At 36.2% G+C, this 27,548-nt stretch overlaps 2 protein-coding genes across 5 annotated transcripts in view; both read left to right on the forward strand.

Annotated features, from left to right (window-relative positions):
- LOC117219489 (CCR4-NOT transcription complex subunit 6-like) overlaps positions 1-6,949 on the forward strand; it is an 816,126-nt gene extending 809,177 nt beyond the window's left edge. The window contains exon 6 of one of the 3 annotated variants that reach the window (XM_076519383.1): positions 6,893-6,934. The gene's annotated coding sequence lies outside the window, so the exon portion shown is untranslated. Of the gene's footprint in view, positions 1-6,892 lie in introns of all 3 variants that reach the window. The other 2 variants (XM_076519382.1, XM_033468668.2) reach the window with 2 other exon arrangements.
- The window catches only part of twin (CCR4-NOT transcription complex subunit 6-like twin), a 178,996-nt gene that overhangs the window by 71,864 nt on the left and 79,584 nt on the right, over positions 1-27,548 (forward strand). The window contains exon 1 of one of the 2 annotated variants that reach the window (XM_033468666.2): positions 6,931-6,949. The exons of the other annotated variant lie outside the window; for it this stretch is intronic. The gene's annotated coding sequence lies outside the window, so the exon portion shown is untranslated. Of the gene's footprint in view, positions 1-6,930; positions 6,950-27,548 lie in introns of those variants that run through there. 2 annotated transcript variants of the gene reach the window in all.

Below are 27,548 nucleotides of genomic sequence, written 5' to 3' on the forward strand. Positions count from 1 at the left end.
ACTGTATTAGTCTCTGACGATAGTTTGAGAAACAAGTTTCTATAAAAGAATCCCAGACATTACGGACATATAGGGTGACCTGTCTGCAGCGAATAAAAACTTATGCTACATGTTCATCCACAAATCGTTATTTAATCTCGCCGAACAATATTATTGTAGGTTATAATTTTGTTTCATATATATTGTTTCATATTGTTTAATTACATATTACTACAAGTCTGTGCGTCTCCAATCGCAATTCTAGCATAAAATGTCGGATGTTTAGATGGATAATAAAAACTTTATATCTTTCTTTCGAAGATGTTTATTTAACACTAACTGTACCGAGCATTAAAAGTGATTTGTCTGTGTTGTCTTATACAAATGACAGCATTGAATCGCTCTACGGTTAGTGTTAATTAAAATATAACCTATTTACTTCGATACACTTTTCCCAACGGTGTTGTCAGAGTTTTCAAGATATAAATGCCATTTTTAAATAAATTCTGGTTTTTCGAATGCATGAACTCGACTTATACAAAAATTACACGAATGTCCGCAGAATTGATACTGTCATGAAACTCAAAATAAACAACAAAGATACAGAATTCTGTAACTATTCATTGTGACAAAAGAGACAAACATTTACACGTAATAAAAATCCAACATTTCACGTGCGCCAGTCTAATAACTCCAATATTCCCATTGTCACAAAACAATATACAGTAATGTCTCCCTAATTGACGCCCAAATTGTGCACAAAAATGGACACTTTGGGAAGAGGAGATACGATTATTCGAGCCTTGCAGCTTGTTTTTATAATTGTTGACAATCAGTAACTATAAAAACTAACTGCAAGGCTCGAATAATCGTATCTCCTCTTCCCAAATTGTCCAATTTTTGTACAAAATCTGAACGTGTCAATTAGAGAGACTTTACTGTACATTTCTCGCGTTTAGAGCTCGATGATACCAGCGTTAATGCGAAAAGAGTGGGCCGAACGTTCCTTTTCGCACGATACGGGAAATGTTCATTCACCGGGGAGGTATTCGTACATTGGCCAGATCACCGTACCCTGCGCTGATCGCGTAAGTTCTAGCAACGCCATTCGATAACAATTTCTACGTCGGAGAGCATGTCGGGGCAGATGGGTAAGTGTACCCTGCGCCAGCAAGAATCTTCCACTGTCCACAAACCCAAACGATAAACAAACAGAGGCCACCACCTTTCCATTATCTGGGTCTACTGAAAATGGTCCCGTCGCTGCCGCGCCGCGCCGCGCTGCACCGCGCCGGTAACCAGGTCGTGTCTCCGCGCATCGTGGCGCACAGTAGACGCTTCAATAATGGTGCAGACCGGCGTGACGAGATTGCCGATGCTATCAGGTGTATCTTCGCTGATGAAGGTTGTAACCTCGACCGGACCCCATTTATTAAAGCGTGTCTGTTAGGGCATTGGAGGTTGGCAACAAGCAACGGCAAGAGTTAGCAGCCGAAGCAACATCCCGGCGGAGTCTCCGCCGCGCCGGGTGGAGCCCTGGTCTGCGCGGAGCTAACAGCCGGCTGGCCAGAGGTGGCCAGCCTTAACTTGCTCTCGCAGAGATTGCAATCAGTCATATTAGCTAGACACACCTCGAATATATGCGGCCATCTGGCACGTAACTATCCACGGTGCTCTACCCGAGGTAACGGTTGCCTGACTTAATCACCGGTCTTAGAGGGCATCGCTGGGAGTAGACCGAGCAAGTGTTCCCCCGATCCGATCGGACCTCTTTCCTGCCCCTCCGGAATCATTTTTGACAGCACGATATATTATCGTCGTGACTGGGTCGCGTGTTGATCGGCCACCTCTTCCTGACAGCGGACATCAGCCGAGAATGACACGCTTTATTTCGTGACGCCTAAGACCCCTTTCACACGGTCATATTTAACGTAGAAATTAATTCGCCGCCTTTCTAAAACATATTTAACATTTGTTTGTGGATAAGATTTTTTTATATTTATTAGAACATTATACGAACACATTTTTCGTTATCAAAAATGTTCATCTTGTTCAACAAACTCTCGTCGTATGGATGTTCGATAATAAATTATCTGCATTGCGCGTATACGGGTTCGTTTGTTTCAATGTTTTGTCTATTGATTTCGAAACACTAAATTGTCCTATTAAATCCTTTTTTCATTAGCCTGATCTCTTTAGTTCTATGTAAATTATATAGTAGGATTTTTTTTGTTACTGATACCTAATACTTTTGTATGTATATCCAAATGTACCTATTTAATAGAGTAGCCCTGCATTCGACAGATTACTGTGAATTGCTATGTATTACTATAAATAATTACTATAAACAATAATGCTTACTATTACTATAAATAATTTCACTGAACAGTAAATGAATTAATTTCAGAATGTTTCGATTAAAGCTCACGCTCTCAACCATTGAATGGACTCGTTGGGTACGCTATAAATTAAAATTATCCAAAGTAGAACTTGCAGACGTTGAAGCAGAGTATAATAAATAGCCGATTAATAACTATATTACGAATCTTACGCATTTATGATAAGAACAAGCAGACTAAATAGAATAAAAATGTTTAAAGATCTTGAAGACACTGTTGCACCACTTCGACGTCGTTAAAGTTATGTTCGGAAATAAGTAAATGCCGCAGACAATTTTTATATTTTACTTAAAAATCCGCGGGGGTTGGTGATATTTAAGCAAGAAATGTGAAGTGAGATCGAGGACGATGCAGCTTGTAATTGCAGCTGAGTAACAAAGTCGTCAAACAGGATATTTTTACGTTGTCTCGTACAGCTTCCCTCGAGTGGAAATCTAGAATCAGTTTTTTTCCCTCTCGGTACAGGTGCTTGGATGCATCCATCACCGAGCGACCTTCTGAACCGCTGTTCCTCGAACACCTACCAGAATGAACGCCGGCACGTCTAAGAAAGGCGTGGTCAAGCAATAGTTGGCTCATGATTTATCTCGGGTACGATCTCGAAAATGATTTTCTGTGATATCGTATCTCCGTCCACAAGGAAGCATTTTCTCGAACGCCGTGACAGCGAACCCTCTACAGTTACACGTCACATCAAGTTACATTAGTTACAACGACAGCTCGTTGACTACCTCGGTTTTCGTTGGGTCTGTTAATATCTTTGCACGAATCTGAATCAAATTCACGGATCGTTTAACAATATTTTTTGCGAACAGCACAACGTTTTCTTCAAGAAGAATTTCGTTTAATGTTTTTCGCGATGTTCTCACGCTGTTCTGACCGAACTGTAAAACCATTTTCATTTTTTATTAAACGTACAATTTTACATTGATTCATATTTTCAATATACAGTTATTATAGATTTTTAACAGATGTTTAAATTTTAGTCCGTTTTAATAGATATTTAAACTGTAATTATAATAGGTTATTATAATAGAGTATTATAGTAGATTATTATAGTAGAATATTATGGTAAATCATTTATGCAAAATTTGATTATAATGACATTTTATTATAAATTTGAATTGTAATAGATTTTTGTGTAAGAATTTAGACTATAAAATAGATTTTTATAGGAATTTAGATCATAACAGATTCTTATAGAAATTTAAATAAAACTTTTAATTGTAATATATCTTTTAATAGCGAATTTAAATTGTTAAACTAAAATCAGCTGTCTGAACACGAGCGCGCTTTTAATAATTATATTATATTATATTAACACTAAATCTACCAAACATTAAAAGCACGGATTGAGAAATTGGTTCATTCATTTTCTATGAAAGAGTCTTTATGATTTTAAACACTTTAATGCTTAACTTGTATGCTGAGGTCACGAGTGACCCCACCAACATACCTCTACTTTATTTGATAGCGAAATTTTGATTTTACACTTTTTGTTATTTTTTAGACTGGCACAGAATAAAAATACAATGGATAGTTCACTTGACATTAGATCAACACATTTTTTCGCACTTTTTATTTGGAGTCTATCGTGGCGATCATTTATCTTTTTATTTATCAATCATTTTCAACATATTTTTTACGTACATTAGTATATTCCTTCTAGATACGTTAGTTTTTCTGTAGGCTGACAATTGTGAAAATTGAAATTAGTTGTCCGAAACTTGACATTCAGATTTCAATTTTTCCAATCTGAGACCGAATGGACCCTGAGTCCGCCGTTCGAATGTTAAGAATTAAATTAAAAACATGAAACCGGTATGTAAAAATGTATATACAATTATCTGTGAAACGCCAAACGTACGAATCTCGTTTGGCCGAAATATGCTACGATGCAACAGTGTCGTTTCGCATGATCAAGCCAAGCGTGTAAAGGTAGGCGCTATGCGTTGACCTTAGCCTGCTAAAGAAACCTCGTAATCAGGGAGTTAACCTCCCAGGATATGAAGGTTACAAGCGTGCACGGAGAGACTGAGAAGTCAATCCGGGGCCGCCAGGCTACTGGAAGAGCCGTGAGATTCGTGAAGCGATAAATAAGGACTAAATGTCATTTGAGAATCATGCGAAGTATAGGACAAAAAAGGAATCGAATAAAGTCGGCAATTCCAACCTTTCCAAAATCCTCAGTTAACCGCCGATAAAGGCCGAATAGTGGGGAGGCTCGATAAGCGAAAACAAAGAGTGTACGACCCGGCAAATCTCGACTGTTTAACACGTTGACTGCCACGCGTATTTACAACAAAATCTCCTACAGGCCACCCGTGCCGCTATAGGAAGCGTGCGCTGTTAATTCATATCTGTTTCTGTTCCTGCATGAACAGTTGGAATCTTTGCCGAGTACCGAATGGTATAACTTAAAATCTCTGCCCTTATTTTTTTTCAATAATGAAAAGAGATCGGATTGCCCGGAAGGAAAAGCATAAATAAAATTACATCGTCAGATTCTGATTTGGATACCGATAAATATAATCTTAGTGATAATGAATGTTATGAAGATACTATTGACGAGATTTTACGAGAATTGGTCATGGAAGAAGAAAGAAATGTTGATGATACTGAGGAAGCTACAGTTCAAATAAAAGATACGAAATGGACCGATCAGAGGCACGAGCATATCTGAAAAAACAAACAACTTTTTGTCCAAGCTGTCCTGATCAACCTCAACTTTGCAGAGAATGTTTTAATGTTATACACTGCGAATAATTTTTTTAATAAACCACTTTTATAAGAATTCAATAGTTTCATTACCTCCTGTAGAATATTTGTCGAAATATTTTCGGAAATCCTTTGTAAGTAGTCAAATCAGCGTCACCCGAATTACGGGTGACGTGGCCTGATGAGAACTTTTGCTGTCACCCGAATACGGGTGACGCGGCAGTCAACGTGTTAAAAACACCAATCAGTCGGACTGGTATCGCCAAAACAGGAGAGTGTAACCACGGTTGTAATGTAATTGAAAGTTTCGTAGAACACGAAGTTTATATCGAAGATCGTCGGGAATGTTGATCATCGACGTAAGGTGAACAAAAATTGCACAGTCGAACAATATTTCTCTTCGCTCCGCGCAGATAATGTAACCCGTTTAATTGAAACATTAGCTTGCGCTCGTTTGTGCATAGCTCTCCTATCGGAATCAACCGATTCCGATGAACCGTGTGTGATACCGTGCCGCGGTGTAATTAACGTTTTGCGCGGTGCGTGAACGCTTTCAATGATTAGAACGGAGTTGCACAAAAGAGAGGAGACGATCAGAAATCCTGGCAACGGATTTCTTGTCGAGAGGAACTTAGTCTCGGGCAGGGTTGAAATTAAATTAAGTTTCGAAATTCAATCCCGATACGCGTGTGCTAATTAGCGCCGCTTATCGCTCGAAACTCAGCCACCCGTTTCACGTCTCGGAATTTTTGGGATCAATTCATTATCGTACACACTGAGGACCAACGTTTCCGATACTATCAAATTCCTAAGCTCGCCGTTCTATCTTTTATGGAACGATCATTCGAAAATCATATCTGTACCGTCAACAATTTTGGTGAAAACATATTACATGCATATATATAATAATAATAATATAATTAATAATATATATAGTTCAAATTATAAAAATATAAAATAAAAATATATTATATATATATATATATATAATTTTTATATATATATGTATATATATATAATATATTTTTATTTATATTATATATGTATATATATAATATATTTTTATTTTATATTTTCATAATTTGCACATTCTTTGAAAATCGTTCCTTAACAGGATCACCAAATTTTGAATCTGTATGTATCCGTGGGTCACAAAATTGAAAGACGAGGTTTTGTACGATTTCCACGTTTTTATATATTATTTCTAATTTCGTCGAAATATTGGCACAGTAAATGAAATTCCGCCGCACCTCAATTACAGGAATCTGAATTATGAAATGATTAAAAGTTTAATTATTTCCTCAGTCGTGGAGATTTTTTGTTTACAATATTCGCCTGCTTATTAAATTTTCAATTCAACGTAAATAGGTGCCGGTAGTTTTTACATGAGCGCAGTGAACATTATTATACGGCGCTTTTTGTTTTAAATTAAGCCTCTTATGTAGTAATCGAATGAGAAGCGAAACGATGCGCTTTATTAGGGAAAGAGGATTATTTGATAATGGGATTACGAAAAGAATATCACGGGATAATTAAATTCGCCACGGGATTCGCGTCGCTTAATTATACGTTCACGTTTTAAGAAATTTCAACGAAACCAGAAACGTTTTACTATTCATTGATAATTCATTCAGCACTTTATGCCGTGAATTCCAATGAAATTGCGTCCTACGTAATTGTTTAATATTAACGGAACATTATCCATATTAGACTGTAAACGATTAATTAGCAACGCTTCGGAATAAGTAAATGAAATTGATTTTTAATCCTCATAATATACTTTTTTTATGTTCCAGGTATGATTGTAATCACGATTCAACTACGCTATGCTCAGAGTTCCCTCGTCCTGTAAGGTATGTTTTACCTCTGCTTAATACATGTGCGAATAACCAGAAATTTTGATGGTATTCGAGAAATTTTATGTGTCCGTGGCTAAATTTTTCGTCGTATACTATCCTGTCGTAAACTTAGAACATCGTAAAATTATCCAAAGAATGGGATCGAAGCAGTTTTACGATTTTTCAATGGAAACACGAAAATTTTCCCTACTCGCAGCATCTATCTATTCGTCGACACTGGACTACGAATTTTCATTTCCATAAACGATTTCATAACCGTCAAAGTAAAAGACAAAATCATTGCGCTATCTCAGAAATTATTTCAGGGGAAGAATAAAGTAAAAATCTCACTAGTGCTGTCCTCGTTAATTAGATCTGAAAATCTGGTGATCATTCAAAGAATGAAGATTCGAATGAGTAAAATCATGTTTAAATAAGTGAAAAAACAAACAGATGAAATTACATTTAGAACTCTTTGAAGTATATAGAATATTCTAGCTTTGCTTAAAAGATAAATGGCGCGTGATGTTCCAAATATTTTTAAATATCCTGAGAAGCGGCAAATTGGTGGATGAGATTTTTAAGACATTTTCGTACGTCATTTTATAAAAATTCGAATGAGAGAAAAATTTCCTTGGTCAACTACTTGCACAGGTACTTTCTATATTACTTCTTACACAAGTTTTGCAGTCCAAATTAATCCTTTTACTGGTTTTATTCATCTTCTTGCAAATGAAATTCATGTTTTTGCAAATAATATCACAAATCAAAACTGACCATTTTTTATTAAATTCTTTTTCATATAAACTTTATTAATTATTATTAATTTAATTTGCAAAAGGGTAAATTTTTAATTTGCTAATAGGTAAATAAAACCTGCAAAAGGAATAATTTTTTTTGCATACAGGTGATTTACAAAAGGATTAATGTGGGTGCAAAAAAATGAGAATATGATCTAGAAAAGAATTAGTTTAAAGAGCAATACCTGTAAAAAGAAAATAAAAATGCTATTAGACCTTGTTAATTTATTCGTTTTCTTGTATTTTAACACTAAATCGTGCCAGCAAACATGTTTTGTTGTACATTACTTATTCTAAAATAATTGAAATTATGAAGACTTTCTCATTGGAAAAATGTCGAAAGGGCTGAATAAATTCGATTTTACCAATCTTATAAAGCAGCACACGTCAGTCCCTTTTAGATCTCGGCAGGCTCAGTGTCAAAAACTGCCCATGACATATTTATTCATAAAAATCCGCAAGCTGGCCATTAGTATTTATCGATACAATCATTCCATTGCGTTCCAAGATTTGCGATTGTAATAACAGAAATTCCAACTCTAGTCGTCGCATTGTCGTATCGATCGAACCGTGGACAATTTACCTCAAAGTATTTCTCAGTAAGATTAAAAAAGTAACATGAAAGAAGAACTCGGGTCTAGAAGTTCGAAGTGTTTAAAGGAGGCGTTGGTTCAGTGCAGTTCGAGGTTCAATTGCGAGCAAATTGGGCTTTCCCCATCCCGTTCCCGCTGTCAAAGAAACCGAAGTCCTTGGCACAACTTTCAATTAAACGCCGCCTTGTTCTACCGCGATCACTGTGCTTTCTTAGCAATAACGGATAGTGGAAATTTAATTATTGCATTAGGATCTGCGAGATCAAAGGCCAAGGAAACGTAGTCGGCTACTGCAGTTCACGAGAGAACCGGGCAACGTGTAAAAACGAAGAACTGGCTGAAAATATCTTAGGAGTTAAGCGGGGCTGTGCACGGCTCGATCTGCGAAATATCAGATTCGCTGGCGAAATCCGATCGGTGACCGTATAAATAGCTGTGCACGACCTTCGAGACGATCTACGCAAGTTCACCGATGTCCACCCCGGTATGTCCCTTTGTCTGGCCGGCAAATGACGTTGCGTTATTTTGCACGTCATTCGATATCAGCCCGATGATCGTCTACCCCGTAACGTTTCCGTAAAAATAGATGCATTCCGATAACGGCGATGACGCGCTCGTTGGAAGCCCTAAAGCGTAGATCGAATGCATCTCGGGATGAAACCGCGCACACAATGGCGAGCAACGTCACTACATTGTCGTCATACAACTTACAAGTTCTCCCGGGATGGACCCGGCAGGGGAGATAGATGAGCGATGACCGTGAACAATAAACTAACTTCTTGTTCCAGCACTGTCGCGGATCGGTGGACCTTTTCTCCGCTCGCCGTGCTCGCTGCGAAGTGCTCCATATTTTATTATACCCTTTCTTACAATTATTTCGAGTACGTACGCCGGTTGGATAGCGCAATAATTCTTAAATAGGATCGAAAGTAATCATTTGTCTTTGTGGATCACGATTACGCAAAATCTATTACGGTTATAATAGAAAATGTTGTACGGTCATAATCAGAGGCCGTAAGTTTTATCACCGAAACGAGAAACAATTGAAGTGCATAACCATTAAATTTCTGCTTAAAATGATTTTGATTACCAATTGATCATCATAACGACCATAATTTGTTTGGTTACCAATAACCATTATAAATAACAGAAATGGTTTTTGGTTACAAATAAACATTATAGATGACAATTGTCCTTTTTCTGTTACAGATAAGAGTTGTTGATGACCAGAATGTTAATTCGTTATTATAATTATAACCGTTACGTGGATAACCAGAATTTTATATTGGTTACAAATAAATCATTATCAGAATTTTATTTATATATTTATATCTATATTTTTTCAGTTTCACGTATGGTTGAAATACCGATACACTTACGGACAAAAGTTACTAAACGTGTTACACAAACGCATATTCTTGGTTTTAGCAACTCTTCTCAGGATAAAGAGGACAAAGATTTCTGTTGTGTGAACAAAAATATTAATTTAATTATTATCATAAATATTATAATAATAAATCTAATAACATTATAAATTATTACACGATAAATATTTTACGATAAATTTTATTACGACAATCATTATCGTTATGATATGCATTTTCAATTTAATGCGATGTATATTTGTTAGAATATCAAATTTTACTCAAATGTTAACGATTTCGAAAATTTTAATTTTCGCAACTTTGGTTCGTAAATGTATACGGTGAGATAATTCTTTATTTCATACCTTTTGGTTTTGAAAGTTTTTCCGATACAACAAACCCTTAACTTAAACTTCATATATAACTTGACTATCTAGAATTGCTCGAAAAATAAAAAATAATTAAATAATATTAATATTAATTAAATAATAACAATGGTATATGTACTCGATTGTAATTTTACATCAGATGTCCACTTGGCTCTGGTATAACCTAACGTATTTTCTTTCCGTAAAATAAAAGCATCCTTCTTACTATCAGCGACAAGGCGAAAACTTTATCCTCGAAAATCGAACCGTCTTTCTTGAAGCGAAACATAGAAAAGCGGGAACAATGGCGATGCATCAAGCAACGTTAAATTCACGGCGGCGGCGGCGGCGGCATGAAATAGTGGCGGGATGCATATGTATCCGAGAATCGGGACAGAATCATTCAAAGTTTCCTTGAAAGTACAATTGCGGCAGATGTTTGGACTTCGACAAACATCCAGGCCGGAAAGAGACGACGCGACGGGCGGCCGGGTGAACGACTCGAACTAAATGGGACTGGCAGTCGATATTCCCGTTCCTGAAAAAAAGGAGAAGCTTTAGGATATTCTTTTTTATCTACCGGAATTGGAAATCGACGGGATTCTACGCTGTAAATCCAGTATTACATTTTCGCGTTACGTTTCCATAGAAGTTCCCAATATCTGCGGAATGAGCCATCCGATTCATTGATTTTGGATTATTAAACTATCGGATTGTTTGGAGAGATCGGTAGCGAATTTTAAAACACCGAAAATATTCCATCTATCAACAAGTTTATTCAATAATATTGATCCCATCCTGTTCAGTGACCTTTCGCTACCGCGTTTCAATTTCATCGCGCCATTTTCATTCTTTTCCTTTTGCACATTTGTATGCCAAACGATTCTTGCTATTTTACTTGTTCACCTTCGGCTTTTTAATCCCTTTAGGGGATATTCTAGTATAAAACACATTTTTTTTTTAGTTTTTTTTTGGTATTTTTTATGAAGAAACTATGCAACTATTTGCTACGGCGTTTCTCACATATATTTGTTACTCTTTTAACAATATTTATAAATTTTTACAGCGAGAAATATAGAAAAAAATTGGTGGTAGAGCTTCGCGAGCAATTGTGTATAAAAAAAGCAAAAAAGATTCTTAATAAGAATGCTTTTGGCTATGGCAGAGACCATAAGGGAGGAAACAAATTGATAATTTTAAAAAATAGCACCATTTTAAAAATGAAATATCGATTTTTGTTGTTGTTTTTTTTTAACTTTAGTAGGCTAAAAAATAGAAAAATAATGATTTCGACTTAAAATTGAAATATAGATTTTTGTTGTATTTTTTTTAACTTTAGCAAGCTTAAAAATATAATAAATATAATGAATTCGACTTGATTGTGGTTCGGTCGCAATAGCAACGCATGTATCGAAGGCAAATGCCAAATGTGTATGAACTCGGTCAAACAGATCTTAAAATATCATGGCAACCAATTAAAAATACATAGTTTCGGGAAAAAAAACGCGTTTTAAGATTTTTTGCATCATTTAGATAAAAATTATACTTACAGCTAATCTGTCGAGATCATTCAAACAACAACGTATAACTTCATCAATTTCTCGAATCGAACAATATCCTTTGATAGAAATATTGTCGAAAGGATATACTTTCAGAAAATGAAATTTAAAAGAGTGGATTTTTTGAAAATTCGAGAATGTGTGTGTGTGGAATGCCCCCTTAACGGACATGTCTAAGTAACAGGAACACCAAATTAACAAAGATTAGTTTTCATCTGTATAAAGTTAGTCGAATTCAAAACTGTTTCATTTACTATGCACGCGGAAGAACTTCTACCACGAGGGAATTGAATGATGTCGATATCCTTTTGACAATATAGTGAAAACAAGTTTATAAATCGATTTACAGTTCTGGAATAACACATATGTTAGGGCGTTAATAAAATCCGCAGTCATTTTTGTCAAGCTTCGTTGAATAAACGTAGCAGTTACCGACATATCAGTGAAATAAATTGTATTTGATGTTTCGCTTGCTAGGACAGTTATCCCCAACAATGCAGTTGCAGTTTATCTCCCAGCTTTCACAGCATTTTCATAGCACGCGCCATAAACGATTATTATGTTGTAACTTTTACTGTTACCTAACATCGTAAAGAATTAGTGCCTTGCTCATTTACAGCTTTTGCCGGGCATAATGAGCAGTTTATGCCGATAATGCCTAACATCTAACGAGAACTGCGTTTACAAAGACGATTTGCTTTTCTAAATACAGTTGTCGTGTTGATCGCGTTTTAAAACTCCTGTTGCTTGAAATTAATCCCACAATTATCCGTTCGCGAGTATATGTCGGATAATATTAATCTTTGAACTAATACATAGAACTATTTCTAATTATTTAATTAGGAACGAATCTTATGGTGAAATGTACACAAATTTCGCAGCTTTCGTTGGAATGAACGAATTTGCAATGAATACAAATGTCCTTCATTGCATCCATTTTTTATCGTTCCGGCAATTTTACTGCAATCAAATTAGTACGATATAAAACTTTATTAGCTAAAGTCAACATGCAACACGACATATATTTTAGGATTTTGTAACTTTTCAGCGTTAAATTTCGTTTGTGCTTCGTAAATTGGAAATACTAAATTTACCATTGGAAGCACCGAGTGTAAGTGCTGAAATCAAATTCTTCGCAATCTCAATTACGATTTCTTTAACAGTTCCTCGTAAAATTGAAATATATGATGTAAAGCAGAGAATCAAAAATGTGTTTATGAAGATTGTTGCGAAAACTGAAAGAGAACTTCACGGAAGACATACTTAACATTATTCGCGAATGACGAATAACTACATTTATTCGAAAAAAAAGTTTATTCGAATGGGAATAAAATATTTATTCAGTATTCGCGAATGACGAATAACCACACATTTATTCGAATAAAAAGTTATGGTACTTTAGGAAGAAATGTAGGCCATAATTTATACCAGCAGTATAGAAAATAATAGTCGAAGGAAGAACAAATATTCAATACCTTTTGAAATTATTCAATAAAACAGTAGTTTCTTTAAATAAATAAAATTTATTCACAAATATAATTTATTCGCGAATAAATTTAATTTATTTTTTTATACGTTCTTTCGTATAAAAAAATGTGTTCGCAAATAAATTATTCGCAAAGATAATTTTAACTTATTCGTAATAAAATCATTCGCGATTAGAATTATTAAATTTTATATTCATCCGAATAATTATCTAAATAAGAAAATATTCGAATAATGCCCAGGTCTCCTTTTAGCTCACCTGTTATGTTAGGAAAACAATGAACAAAAAGGGTATTGTAAATACTCTTTACAAAAGTATTGTAAATATTATCTCTATTGTAAATATATCTCTCGTTTATCGGTACAAAATTGCAGATACCTCGCGGCTATTGTTCGAAACGGTTTTTCACGTAGCATGTATTTCACCTAACGTTGTCAAGCTAGGTGGCTCATCGTCTACATGTAAATCTCGAAACGAGCCATTAAAAGTTGCAAGAACACGAAACAGCCATGTGTTCAGCACGTTGTCAGTCGGCGTAAATATTTCTATGTTGTATAATAGGCTATCACGTTTAACAAAGAACGCATCCGGTGTGCACAACACAGTGGTAAAGTGGACTACTAATGAGCTGTGTGGTGGAACGTGAATCCGTTTCTCTTGCAGTTACGCCATTTCTCTCGTCCCCCGTTGTCGCTTTGCATATCTTTCGAGCAACCTAAGTGTCTCTAAAACGCGCTTCAAGACATGCGACTGCAAACTATGAAATACGTCAAACAACGTAAAAAGGCATTATTTTCGTACCGTGTTTCCCCGTAAAACTTCATTCGCAGCCTGCATCGTTTCCCAAGCTATTTTTAGCCAAACTCGAACGCAACCGTGTATTTCGAATTTAAAAGAATCGTAGAAGTGTCGTACTCCTCTATTTTATATCGATTCCATTCTGGGGTGATCTGTCCAATGAAAACAACATTTATCGTAACTAGACTGCGGATTTTATGCATGTATGACAATAACTAATAGATCGCGTGGGAAGTAGTAAAAACATTTGAACAACTCGGAAATGTTGATGGATTACTGTCAACTAATTAAAATTACTAAGAAAAGAAATGATTTCTGGATTTTGCAATTAACGAAGGCACTTTTTTTATTTTCCATAAAAATTCGCAGACTAATCACAACCTTTTCACGTTGAGGGGTAGTTTTACGTTAAAAGAACGTGAGAAATTATTAATTTGATTAATTCTTTAAGTGTTTAATTTGTGATACTAATGACAAATTTTATCAACTAAGTACAAGTAATTTTATCCAAATGACATTCATATAATACGAACACAACATACAGGGTGTCACAGTTATTTTCCGTAAAAATTTACCAGCTTTTAAATTAGCTATTAAAAAGTTATAATAAAAATACAAAATAATAATGGACTGTCGTTCCATATATATCGACATAACATACGATCACATTACCGTTGTCTGTTCCACATGTGTTCCGTAAACTCTAATATTTACTTGCTGCCAGTTGTGCATTTGTAGTAACCTTGACATTTTGAATCGGAATTGTAACAAAAGGTATCGATCGAGAAAGCAGTCCATCACCATTTTGGATTTTTGTCGTAACTTCTTGACAAACCATTGAAAAATCTATGTTCATGTAATATTTGTTTCCTTATTTTTACACGTAGACTACGCTGGTAAAGTTTTCCGGAAAGAAACTGGGCCACCTTGTAGAGCTAAAAAGATATAAAAAGTACATATTTCTTCTACTATACTTTCCTTCGTTGGTCGTTTTGCGAATCTTTTACTAAATCATACGTTACTTTTTTTAAAAAATAGCTACAGCGTCAAGAAATAGTAGAATTGTGTTCAAGCATGTATGAATTAAATATAATAGTAAACGTTATTAAACAACGATGAGTGTTCATTCACTGGTCAGATCACCGTACAAGTGATATACAGGGTGTCCCACAATTATTTTCACAGCCGAAAATGAGGGGTAGCTGAGGTCATTTGAAGTAACTTTTTCCTTTGCGAAAATGCAATCCACGGCTTTGTTTACGAGTTATTAACGAAAAACACTGGCCAATGAAAGGTGACGGTGCGAGAGAGAGAGTCCGCGAGAGAGTCCGCAGCACGAGGCTTTGACAGATGGTCGGAATGGACTCGAGCCGCGTTCGAAGTATTGAACAAATCAAGAAGTGAGAACTTTCGGGATTTTTTTTTACTACGTAACAGTGATATTTTAAAAAAAAACGCTGTTCACCTTTACTTTAGAACGTCTGAAGAATATTTACTAATTTCTCGGACTCGAAATAATATGTAGTTTAACCGTGACAGCCGTTTTAATTTTCTGGTGTGCATGACACCTTATGTGTACCATATGAAATTTTTATGCAAGGTGTACAGTGAAGATTAACAAAGTTCGTAAATGATATTTTAATTTAAATAATTCCGTGTACGAACAGAATTCAACGAATGATTCGCAAAGCTGATTTAATAATAAATAATCGCGTTAAGGTACGTAAAGGATTTGTTTTTTAGAAAAATATGAAAAATATTATCGATAAGAAACTCACCCATTTAGTTGAGGATGCATTTGCTGACTCGTACGTACTGACCTCGTACAACGAACAGCTGATCCCAGGTCAATGACCGCAACATTCGAGGGATACTGTCGGCGGAACCTCTGGTATGGTTATTTGCGAAGTTCACTTACACTGCACTGTCACCAAACACTGATCAGTTATTTAATCACTGATAATCCGAATCACTTGTGGATATTTAAGAAAGATCACTGAGACTCGTTCGCGGATAATCGTTTATTCGACGCGTTCGTTCGGAAGTCGACGTTTCACTGCCGAAAAATTCGGGCCCTGACTGTGGGTCCTTGTTGTTCGTCGTTCGGCCGTCCGAGGAAATGACACTCGATACCACTTTCTTCGCACGGCCATTAATTACGTTCTAAGAGCGCAGGGTGACAGCGGGTCAAACACAGTTTACGTCTCGGCATATCTTGTTTATTTCATTTGGCGGTACCCTGCGCTTCGAAGAAAATGGTATCGGGGGTTATTTCCTCGGACGGCCGAAAGACGAACGACAAGGGCCCACGGTCGAGGCCTCGATTTTTTGGCAGTGAAACGTCGACTGCCGAACGAACACGTCGAATAAACGATTATCCGCGAACGTGTCGTATAAACGATTATCTGCAAACGCGTCTCAGTCATCTTTCGTAGTATCCACAAATGTTTCGGATTATCAGTGATTAATTAAGTGATCAGTGTTTGGTGACAGTGCAGTGAAAGATCAGCTGTACGTTGTACAAGGTCAGTGCCCTTCGACATCGTGAATTTCAGCCAGCAAATGCATCCTCAACTAAATGGGTGAGTTTCTTACTGATAATATTTTTCATATCTCTCTAATAAACAAATCCTTTACGTCCGTTATTTATTATTAAATCAGCTTTGCAAATCATTCGTTAATCTTCACTGTACACTTTGCATAAAAATTTCATATGGTACACACGAGGTGTCATGCACACCAGAAAATTAAAACGGCTGTCACGGTTAAACTACATATTATTTCGGGTCCGAAAAATTAGTAAATATTCTTCAGACGTTCCAAAGTAAAGGAGAACAGCGTTTTTCTTAAAAATATCACTGTTATGTAGTAAAAAAAATCCGGAAAGTTCTCGTCTTGTGACTTGTTCAATACTTCGAACGCGGCTCGAGTCCGTCCCGACCTTCTGTCAAAGCCTCGTGCTGCGGACTCTCTCGCGGACCCTCTCTCTCGCACCGTCACCTCTCATTGGCCAGTGTTTTTCGTTAATAACTCGTAAACAAAGCCGTGGATTGCATTTTCGCAAAGGAAAAAGTTACTTCAAATGACCTCAGCTACCCCTCATTTTCGGCTGTTAAATGTATAAGTGTAGTCTCTTGATATCTTCCGAACAATGTAGACGCTGATCTTTGCACGACGTTGCACAAATCTGCTGAATTTTTAAACACGTTTCCCGACCAGAGAACCTCAGTTAGATTTTCATACTTTTTCTGCAGCTTTCCGGTTTTCTTACTTCGCGACTTCTCGCAACTTCCTCTGTAATATTTCCTGTTGCCGATGTCTTCTTCCAAGGTCCCCTGTGGGTCTTGCTACCCTCGGTGTACGTTTCCCCCCATATCTCCTGAACTTTCTCTTCTTCACTGCTTTTCTACTTTCTCTGAATTTTGCCGCGTGCTCCTCCATTTACTTCCGCCATTAGCTACCTCTTATTGTCATATTTCTTCTCTTCCTGCAATCTAAACCTTAGATGAGCAACCAAAGTGTATAAATACATTCGGGGATATTTTTTTAGCGCGTATCGACGTAACAGTGGCTGAGGATCTGGAAGAGTTCGTGCGATAGAACGTCAGAAAATGGACACCTGATTGTCAATTTAAATTAACTTAGCACTGAATTATCTCAACAATGAATACCGAAACGAAAACTTCTGTCTTGTTCTATTAAGAAAATTATTAACAAGATCTACCAATCAACACAATTAAGGAAAAATTCAGCAGCAGCGTCCAATTCGTTCGTTGAGTCATTTTCTCGCTGATTATGCAGCGAATTGAATCGATGAACATTATGATTGCCAATCAACTTCGAGGTCGATTTCGGCGGGTGAAAGAGGAAAAGCTGGCGAGCAAGGGACTATGGAAGCACGAAATGCAGTGACTTTCGTGGCATTACTGTATTATCCCGAGCGACAATTTGTGTCGGCGTCAGGGCCGTATACTGGAGATTGATACCCCTGCTGAACCAACAAATAGCTACAATTCGTCCCTTGAAAACCGTAATACGCATCCGCTTGGTTGCCCGCCGAGGTTCACGTGTTCTCCTGTTTCACGCGTGCAGACGTGTTGGTGCATGCATTTCGTACACGTGCGCGCTGGACGAGCACCTACAGGCTGCCCCATAATGCGAGGTAAACCACTTAGGGTATTTGACACGTAGCAATCTCAAGAAAATAGATTTTGCTTCCCAGCAACGATTCCGGGCTATCTTTATTCCCGGGTATGAAGTCGTGAGCTACGTTTCCACGTCTCTTTTTTCGCTATATTTCTAGCCGCGGGTATTTTCTACGCGATTACGTGGTTCCCATCGTGTTCTTAGAGATACTCTGCAAGAAAGGCCCGGAACAAAAATGACAAGAAAGAAAATATGATCGCCGAGGCTTTGTTTACGACCAATTAAAAGCATGCGGGATGACGCGATCTTAAATTGAGATTAATCGATCCGTACTTTGACGAGCCTGACGGAATAAAGGAATAAAATTCTGTCTTCTCGTCATTAATATTTAATATTACTTATATATAAATAAATTTGTTTTATTAATTAAATTTATATATAATATTATTTATAAATGTCAATTTATTTTCTCCCCTAAGAAATTATTACAATCGAAAAACATTTAATCATTATAACCGTGAGGATAATGGCACTGCAAGGGGTTGTGTGCTCGGTTCTGTAGCTACATAATCGTTCCGGGACATTGTGTAACTTTGGGTTATTTAGATATAAGTTATTTTAATAGATATGGCGCACTTACGTTGTATGGTTGTCCATAAAATCCAGGGCTTTATGGGACATCCTGTAGAATACGTATGACACCGGGCACGTATTTATGTATAAATATACATAGACCTTGACAAAGAGACTCGCATGCAGGCCCACATGTACCAGCGTAACTTCTGGGTGGCAGAACGTAATTACCATAAGTCGTGAAATATGACTTCATGATGACGCGACGGTACGACAAATGGAGCAGGGCTGCCCCATAATGGCGACCGGCATTGCACCCTTTAGTCCGCTCTTCTCGTCGATGCGATTCGCTTCCCGGAGCTAACCGAGTCGCGGGGAACAAATCTTTCTTGAACGGGTGAAACGGCAAAGAATAATTACGGAGTTTACCGGGGGCGTGACCGATCCGAGAGCCAGCAATACGTTTACGTATGTACAATAGGTATTACGTTACAAATTGATACCCGGTACTTGATATTAAGCTATCGTAGGGTATGTTTGTGGACAATTTGTAACCCATTCGAAAGAATAATTATCGTATCGATACATATCAATTCTATTATGTTTAATGTATATTTGCTTGCAATTGTATAGCGTGCAGACAATGTCTATCATTGTTTCGTATTGCTTTCCCCTGCGTGATATCTCTATTATTAGTGCCTCATAATCGAATTGCATGGTGCATGGGAAACTGTTAAACGGATTTTACGAGTGCCGATAACATGTTATTTCAGTGGTGTTCCTTTTGATACTGGAGCATTAGTTGAGCAGTATTCGAACGATACACTTAACAATTGTATTACATTCGGTGTGCAATTGAATTACAATTCACAACTGATCGGAAACAGAGCAAGCATAATTAATCGTGCGAATGTATTAACGATCATGAATGAAACATTTTATTCGAACGTTATATTATGCATGTAACCGTGTGATTTTAATATAACGCATTTTAACAAATGCAATCGACACGAGTGCGACGACCCAACGATGTAATTGTCAATATTTATTGCAAAATCGATGTCTCTTGGAACTCTTGGAAATTTCATGGTCACGATCGGAATAATGCATTTGAAATTAATCATACGAAATTGCATCTTCAATGACGAAGCAAGCGATTGGTTAGGAGACCGTTCATAACTAGATTGTGTATTTTATGCATCTACAGCGAAGATGAATGAAGGAAATACAAAAATTATAAAATACTGTTGCATTACTTTCACTGTATTAACATCGTTAAAAGAAGAAGTATGTTTTTATCTAATTTTTGTTTGGAATAATCGGTGAAAAAAAAATTTACACGCAAAATTGTTCTGACTTGTCGAAAAACAATGTGACATTTCTGAAATAATGTGAAATTTCTGTCATTTGAAAACTATGAACTTATTGAATGCGGTTGCTTCTGCCTATTCTGCACTCCAAATTAATCATTTTCTAGATCATATTTACCTTTTTGCACTCGAAATGGATCATTTTGCAAGTCTGATTTACCTTTTCAGAAATCAAATTCAACTGCAATAATTATTGGGTCGTTCGGAAAGTTGTTTCGTTCTTTCACGAGAAAATAAAAGACAATTTTTTAACGTTTCAAATAATATAAAACCTTCCGACATTTTTCTGATGTTTTCAAAATCTTATCTCGTAGAAGCCCCGTCGTTTGCTGAATCACGTGCTTCTTTAACGAGCTTATAAAACGAAATTTTTGTTGAGAAACGAAACAACTTTCCGAACGACCCAATATTAATCAATCTGCAATAATATATTATTTATACAATTTCATTTGATTTTGAAGTTTAACACGAACGTCATTAAAAACAAGTGAATATGATTCGCAGAATAACGAATTCGATTTCTGAAAAGATAAATGACACGTTAAAAAAAATTAATTTTGATCGCGGAAAGGTGAATGTAATCTACAAAAATTTTGGTTTGGAATGAAAAATCTGAATCAACCAGCGATCACGGATGACCAAAGATGACTTTATGAATGCGACTAAGGCTTGTAACAAAAGTAAAAGGATGATAAAACGTGACGCGAGCGCTTTTCCGAATTTGGGTTTGCACCAAAGGGTCGCTTTGAGTAGATTCTCATGTAATCGAAAATAGACACAGCTTAGCGGATCGCGGTTCATTATTCCGGCTAGCCAGCCAAACATTACCGCTGCGTGGCGGGCATTAATTAATTCGATACACTCGATGGGAATACACGCAATTGCGGTGAATTCGCGTCAGATATGATCGTGGTCGGAAACACGCAAGTAGCCCTAAATGCCGTCGTTGAAAGTTCCGCAGACTCGATCAATGCTGGCCAATTTCAGTGAATCCCTCTTAAATCCTATTACAACGAAGCCTTGGATGTGACACAAATGCAGCTTTGTAAAATAATTATTGTGTCTATAATAGTGAATGCAATACAAGCTGACATATACATCAGTGCGCTACGGATTTTATGCATTTATGACAAAAATGAATATGTCGAATATAAAATCGTAAAGGCATTAAAAGAATTTAAAGATATTGTTAACATATTGCTTTCAACTTTATTACAACTGTTAAAAAAGGAACAACATTTTCATTTAACTTATGGTTTCTTATTACAAAAAGGGAACAATATTTTCATCTAACATATGGTTTCTTATAATTTACTTCGACAATTTTGATTTTGCTGAAAGATCCACAGTCTAGTGATCAGTATTATAGGATAGTGGAGCCAGTTAGTGTGGGGTAGCCAATTACTGTGCCATTTGTTTATTTTAAAGTATAACTTTAAAGCATTAACTTTATATTTATCGTATAAGACATATTATAGTTTTTATTTAAGTTGAATTAATTACTCACTTGTTAAAATTAAACATGTAAAAGGCGGGAGTTCCTAAAATACCAGAAAAATTATTTCAATTTCTCTATACTGAATTCGCGAAATTTTCTGTAAAACTTATAAAAAAAGCTTAAGAAAATGCTGATTGAATGAAAATCAACATTCAGTAAATCACGATGTTAATTGAATTGGTAAAACGTATTATTGTTTTTAATTTCAATTTCAGTAGTTTATTTACTGTGCACAGAGTAACTGAATCTATTTTTCGCTCGATGCGTTTAGCTACTGTGCACAGTAAGTGAATCTATCTTTCACTCGATGTGTTAATTACTGTGCTGCTTACCACGACATAGGCCAACATAATCTCAAATTACAAATCATCTTTGTCATATTTTGAAAAAGGAGAAATATAAATATAAAATTTTGTTAAAGCAGTCATTTCTAATATGAACTTTTAAATATCTTATTATTATATTACATTTTTTTTATAGAATGTAAAATTTATGAAAGTATATTGAATATTACATTTTTTATTGTGCCCAGTTATTGGGACTCAGTATTCAGGATTACAACATAGTAACTGAAGCACAGTAACTAATTTTTGCAGGTCATAGACACACGGTAATTGGCTCCAGAACCTATTTTTTGTTTCTCCTAATTTTCAAAGGAGACTTGATATTTGTGTCATGGGAAGATTTATATCGACAAAAGAAACTTTGAAATTTATCTTTAAGTCTTTAAGAAATGTCATTTAAATTACTAATGTTACGTTTATTAGCGAAAACTCCTTAAGGCTGCTAACAGAGCACAGTAATTGACTCATCTACCCTAATAAAGGATTTAGAACACAAAGCTGTGACAAGAAGTTCCATAGAAATACGCATTCGATACGAACATGTTTTCCAGTTACAAATATATTTCCTTTGTTGCGCTATTCTATTCAATTATTTTCATAGAGACCACTGTGGAAGCAATCATCCTCAACATTATTACTCCGACCGATCTGCTTGAAACAAGTTGATTTCTCCGTCCATTTGCGCGGTATCAAGAGAAGAATATTTTTTATTTGAACATCGCTTATTAAAAATCACTTTTCGTGATTTCTAGTATTTTTGTACACAAGTATACAGCAATCTGCACACGCACACATCTCGTGGACGTAGAAAATATTCGAAAAATTGAAAATTTCTTTGACTGCTCAGGTCAAGCGTGTCGTCACCTTAATGTAACAATGCTTCCGCCGAGCTGACCTGTTCAAGGACAAGTGCAAATACGTTGAAATCCCGCGGCAAGCTATCCTCGGCAACATAGTAGCCAGTTGAAGATCGTAAAATGATTTTCAGAAAGCACACACGCGGAATTCAGCACCTCCGTGAAGATTTCCGTGCATAAAGCGATGAGAGGGAGATAGAATACGACGACCGCCATTACGAGAGCGCCGCGACGATATTCCTACATAGGGAAAGCGTCACTTGTGCGTCCTTTACGACCGCGGAAAGCTCATATTTGCAATGCTACCACGGTCCCGTTTTATCCGCACGCTCCATAAAGCACGCGCGAATCATTGAGACAGCCGCTGGCTTCTTTCTTTTATTCTTGCGCTAGTTTCTTTCATTCACTTCTTTTTTTCTTAGCAGTCACCACCGGCGACCTGCTATTGATAGAAACGAACGATTGTCCTCGGGATTCATCCGGCAATGCCTGAACTTCGATGAACACGTGCAATGACGCGTGCATGCATTATTTAGTCGCCTATGTTTCTAGATCGCGCGTGGCCGCCTTTCTCGGATTTATGCAAATCGACCTTGACAGAGGGACGCAAGATCATCCTCGGACGATCCCGAAACCCGTCATTACCTTACACGCTGTATTTATATCTTAATTTACGTGACAATGCGCCCACACTTTTTTGTATGCAAAGCAGACACGGGACGAGATGCGGTAATAGCGACTTATGCGGTTCCAAGCAAGACTTCACGGCCGTGTACAATGAGCCGAGGTAGGCGTTCGTTCCAGTGTCCGATGGCACCCACATTGTTTCTTCGAACTACCGCTAAACAATGTACGACGGTTTTATTCTTCGTCAACGATTCCTTGTGATTACGCGTATACTCGGGGATCGCCGTTTCCGTAATACGCGCGCCATGATGCTGCAGCTAACAATAGGTGAACGTATCTCTCGGATCTGAGAGGCTTAACCGTGGTTGTTAGAACGCGTTGTTAACGCGATCGAAACTTTAATTAAACGGGGCTGAATAAAACGTCACGATCTAGACAGATAATTCCTGCTGCTTAATTCGCTGCTTAACCCTTAAATGCATGAATTAATGAATTTTATTTAAAAAATAGGGTTATAATTTTTCAAATGAGTGGAAATCGGGAAAAATATTTAAAAAAATTATAAGTCATATCTTATAGGGTTTTTATTGAAAAATATTAATGATTCATTTTTGGTACACTATGCAAAATAGACATAAAAATTCTTTAGTTAGTATGACATATCTATAACAAAATTATAAACCACATGCATACCACACCAAAACAAAACCAACAAACCAATAAAGGAAGCATAGTACTAAATACATGTCGTAATTATTACCATTAGTGCATGTTGTCCCATTTTTGCATCAACACGAAATAAGCCCTCCATACACATGATAGTTACGGAATATAGACAAAAGTACTAGCAAATTAATAAATAAGAGCCTTACCTTTAGAAAATATTGTTTGTTTAACGAATACACCAAAATATTTCTAAATAATCCACTTCCAAAAGTACGTAAATGAACCCGCTATCAAAAATGCGCGCCAATTGGTATAACGTCAGAAAGATACAAATATTGAAGTCAAATGTCATTATTTTAGTTAATTTTTGATAAGTCAATGGACAAAGGAATCACTGCCATTCAGCCAAATGTATCGATATCAAAACTGTTGTCGGGTATCCGCGCAAAAAGTTATTGATTCATTTTTGGGACTCTATGCATTTAAGGGTTAAAAATACATCGAATATATAGAATAACATTTTTTCGCATAGTTTTCGTAATGATCGGTAATGATCAGACATGTCACCAAAATCGTATAGGACGACGTGAGCACCCACCAACGAGTTTGTAAATTCAATCGTAGATTTTTCATTCACTCTTGTATAACAGCTTATTAAATCACAATATTTGCTATTGGTGTCACACATTTATGAGAACCTCGATTTGGTATTTTTTACGTAATGAAATTCAAGAATTCATAATGGAATTCAGAATGGCGACAATTTTTGCTGTGCCTCGTAAAATGCATTTCATAAAATGTTACAATTTGTTGTACCGTTATCAAGCTGTGCATGTCTATAAATCAATTCGTAGCTTCTTCTACGTAAAATTATATATTTGCAAACAGTAAAAACATTTATCTTGAAAACAATCTACATCATTTTACTATACATGTATTTTATGTCTTGAAAGTAATTGGTGAATCTTCTTTGAAAAGTGCAATAATAGTTTTGATACAACAAAGTCATCAATTCTTTCCTTAACCGTCTCGAGTTCTTTAGAGTAAAATAGCAAATATGTAGCAAGGCAATTTATGTAAATAATTAGAAATTATTTGTCAGGTAACACTCGGTTAAAATTTCTCCTCTTTAAATCTATAATTTCGTAAATATATAATTATCGGATTTTATGCATTTATGCTGAAATTGACTAGGTAAAATCGCAAACATCGAAGACAATAGAAAAATGTAAGAATATTCTTCCTACATTCTACTTATTAAAAGAAGAAATATATTTTTATTTAACTTCAATTTCCTACAGTTAATTAAGAAAAATGTTATTTCACATAAAGATTCGCAGTCTAATGATGAACAAAACATTTGACAATGAAATCAAATTATAGCTAGTTAACGCTAAACCTACCGAGCGTTAAATGTAACTGACGTGTGATGCTTTACACTTTACAAGAATAACAGTACAGAATTTATTTAAACTTATTGTCATTTTTTTATAATGTACGCACGAGGTAAGAGATGTATTCAATTGTTTCCTACGAAAGTGTCGCTATAATGCCAACAATTTTAAAGAATAAAGTGTGGAACCGATCATTTTGTCTGCTCGTGAAATGCCAGAAACCTACAGATAGGGTTTTACACACTATGCGTTAAAATGCGGCTACCTATACATATGTATTACATTTACACATATATGCAATGTGTACATAAATAAAAGTTACATAAATAGAAGTACAGACATTACACCATAAGTAATTACATCGAAAATGCCTAGTGAACAGAACATACTGGAATAATAAAATAGCAAAGTAATTAAAATTTAATTGTAAAATTATTACTATATAGAATACCTTAAAATATACCGGCTACGCGCAGAAACTTACAAACAGCATGCACCGTATTGTGTTGATTACAAGAGCCAGGAATTAATCGGTACAGCCAATAAATATTTAAAGAACGTTATACAATATACAGAGGCCAGGTTGTAGAAGTATTAAGACTGCAGCGTGTGTCCACGGAATAATTTAGTTGCAAGGAGAATAAAATAATTGTCAGGCACCATCGCGATAGGGGTGAGAATAAATCCGCTCGTAAGTATAAAGTAACTGGCGAGCATGTTGCCCCGGTCGATGCTCACCGGGCATTAATTAAATATCACTTCTAGGAAGGGCATTCCTAGTAGACTTGTATACGCACCGCGCGCGAATAATAATCACCGGGGAATAATAACACGTGGCTCAGACGATAACGCTCTCTTTCTCTCGCTTCGAACCCCCGCTGAGATTGCTTGCGGTGGAGTTGCACGCAATTGCTCGCGTATCACTTGACGAACTGCATACTTCATCGTAATAATTATCTCGCTAGATCGCGTGAGCGCGCTTGTAATACATAGAGCTGTTACAGCCCTCGGCAAAAGCCGAGTCCGTGGCATCGCGCCCGGATCGAATACACTCGAACCGACTATATGCTCGATCCTTTCGAGTAGCTACAACAAATTCAATCTGACGGAATTATTTGAATTAACCGGAGACTTAGTGCGTCCCCCCGGCGATCCTAACTTCCAGTCCCTTGTAACTCTTTTAGCTCGTGCCTACGGACACGGCCCTGGATAGGACGCAAATTATTTTGACAGAATATAAATTCAAACCGTAACGCGTTCGCCGTGCAGATGAAACCGGTGGCACTCTGGTAGATACAATGTATCGCGATCATTTGCTGTTTTCTATAGTTAAGCTGGAGGTAGTGCGGCAATGATTCCTGAGACGCGTTTCTTATAAAATCAATTATAACGCGTCACAATTACGATAAACAGCCTCGAAGTGATGTGTTGAGCGCCGATTTTTGTGCAGAGTAAGAATTGTCTGCATCGATTGCAAGAAATAGGAATTGAATAAAAAGTTCATTATATTTACAATGCCATTTTTGCCATAAGTGCATAAAATCCGCGGTCTAGCGATGAGATTGCGTACTTATGAAAGAAGAAGATTATTTTAGTAAACTAAAATTAATATATTCATGTTTTCTTATATTCTTTTAATCTGTACTACTTTAAATTGCAACATTTCTGTCGTGACATCTTTCGAGAATATCCTATTGCAAGATTTCTTGTACTCTTATTGTTTGAAAAAGGTCCTATCGCAACTCTGGAAACAAGCAACTAGCTGAGATAAGCAATCGTGTTGATAAATTTAAATTTTCAGTTGACAGGATCTTAATGATGTAACATATTTCATATTAGTAAAATGTAAGGGACAAAATATTTAGAGGTCGGTTAGAATATCCTCATTCATTCAGTAAGTTAATCACCTAAGAGAATATTGCATAAAACAGCAGAATATTGATAATGCAATGAATCTTCCAGAAACATAAAGTTTTACAGAAATAAAAAATTAGAGGCATGCATTGTTATACAATATTCTTGTAGCTACAAAACGTAAGAATCAAAACAGAATTGAAAAGAGAAAAGTGAGAAAGCAATAAACCACCCTGAAAGCAATAAGTTAATCACAAATAATAAGTTAATCACCTAAGAGAATATTGCATGAAACAGCAGAATATTGATAATGCAAT

The sequence above is a fragment of the Megalopta genalis genome, chromosome 2, assembly GCF_051020955.1.
Source record: "Megalopta genalis isolate 19385.01 chromosome 2, iyMegGena1_principal, whole genome shotgun sequence".
NCBI classification, from domain to species: Eukaryota; Metazoa; Arthropoda; class Insecta; order Hymenoptera; family Halictidae; genus Megalopta; species Megalopta genalis.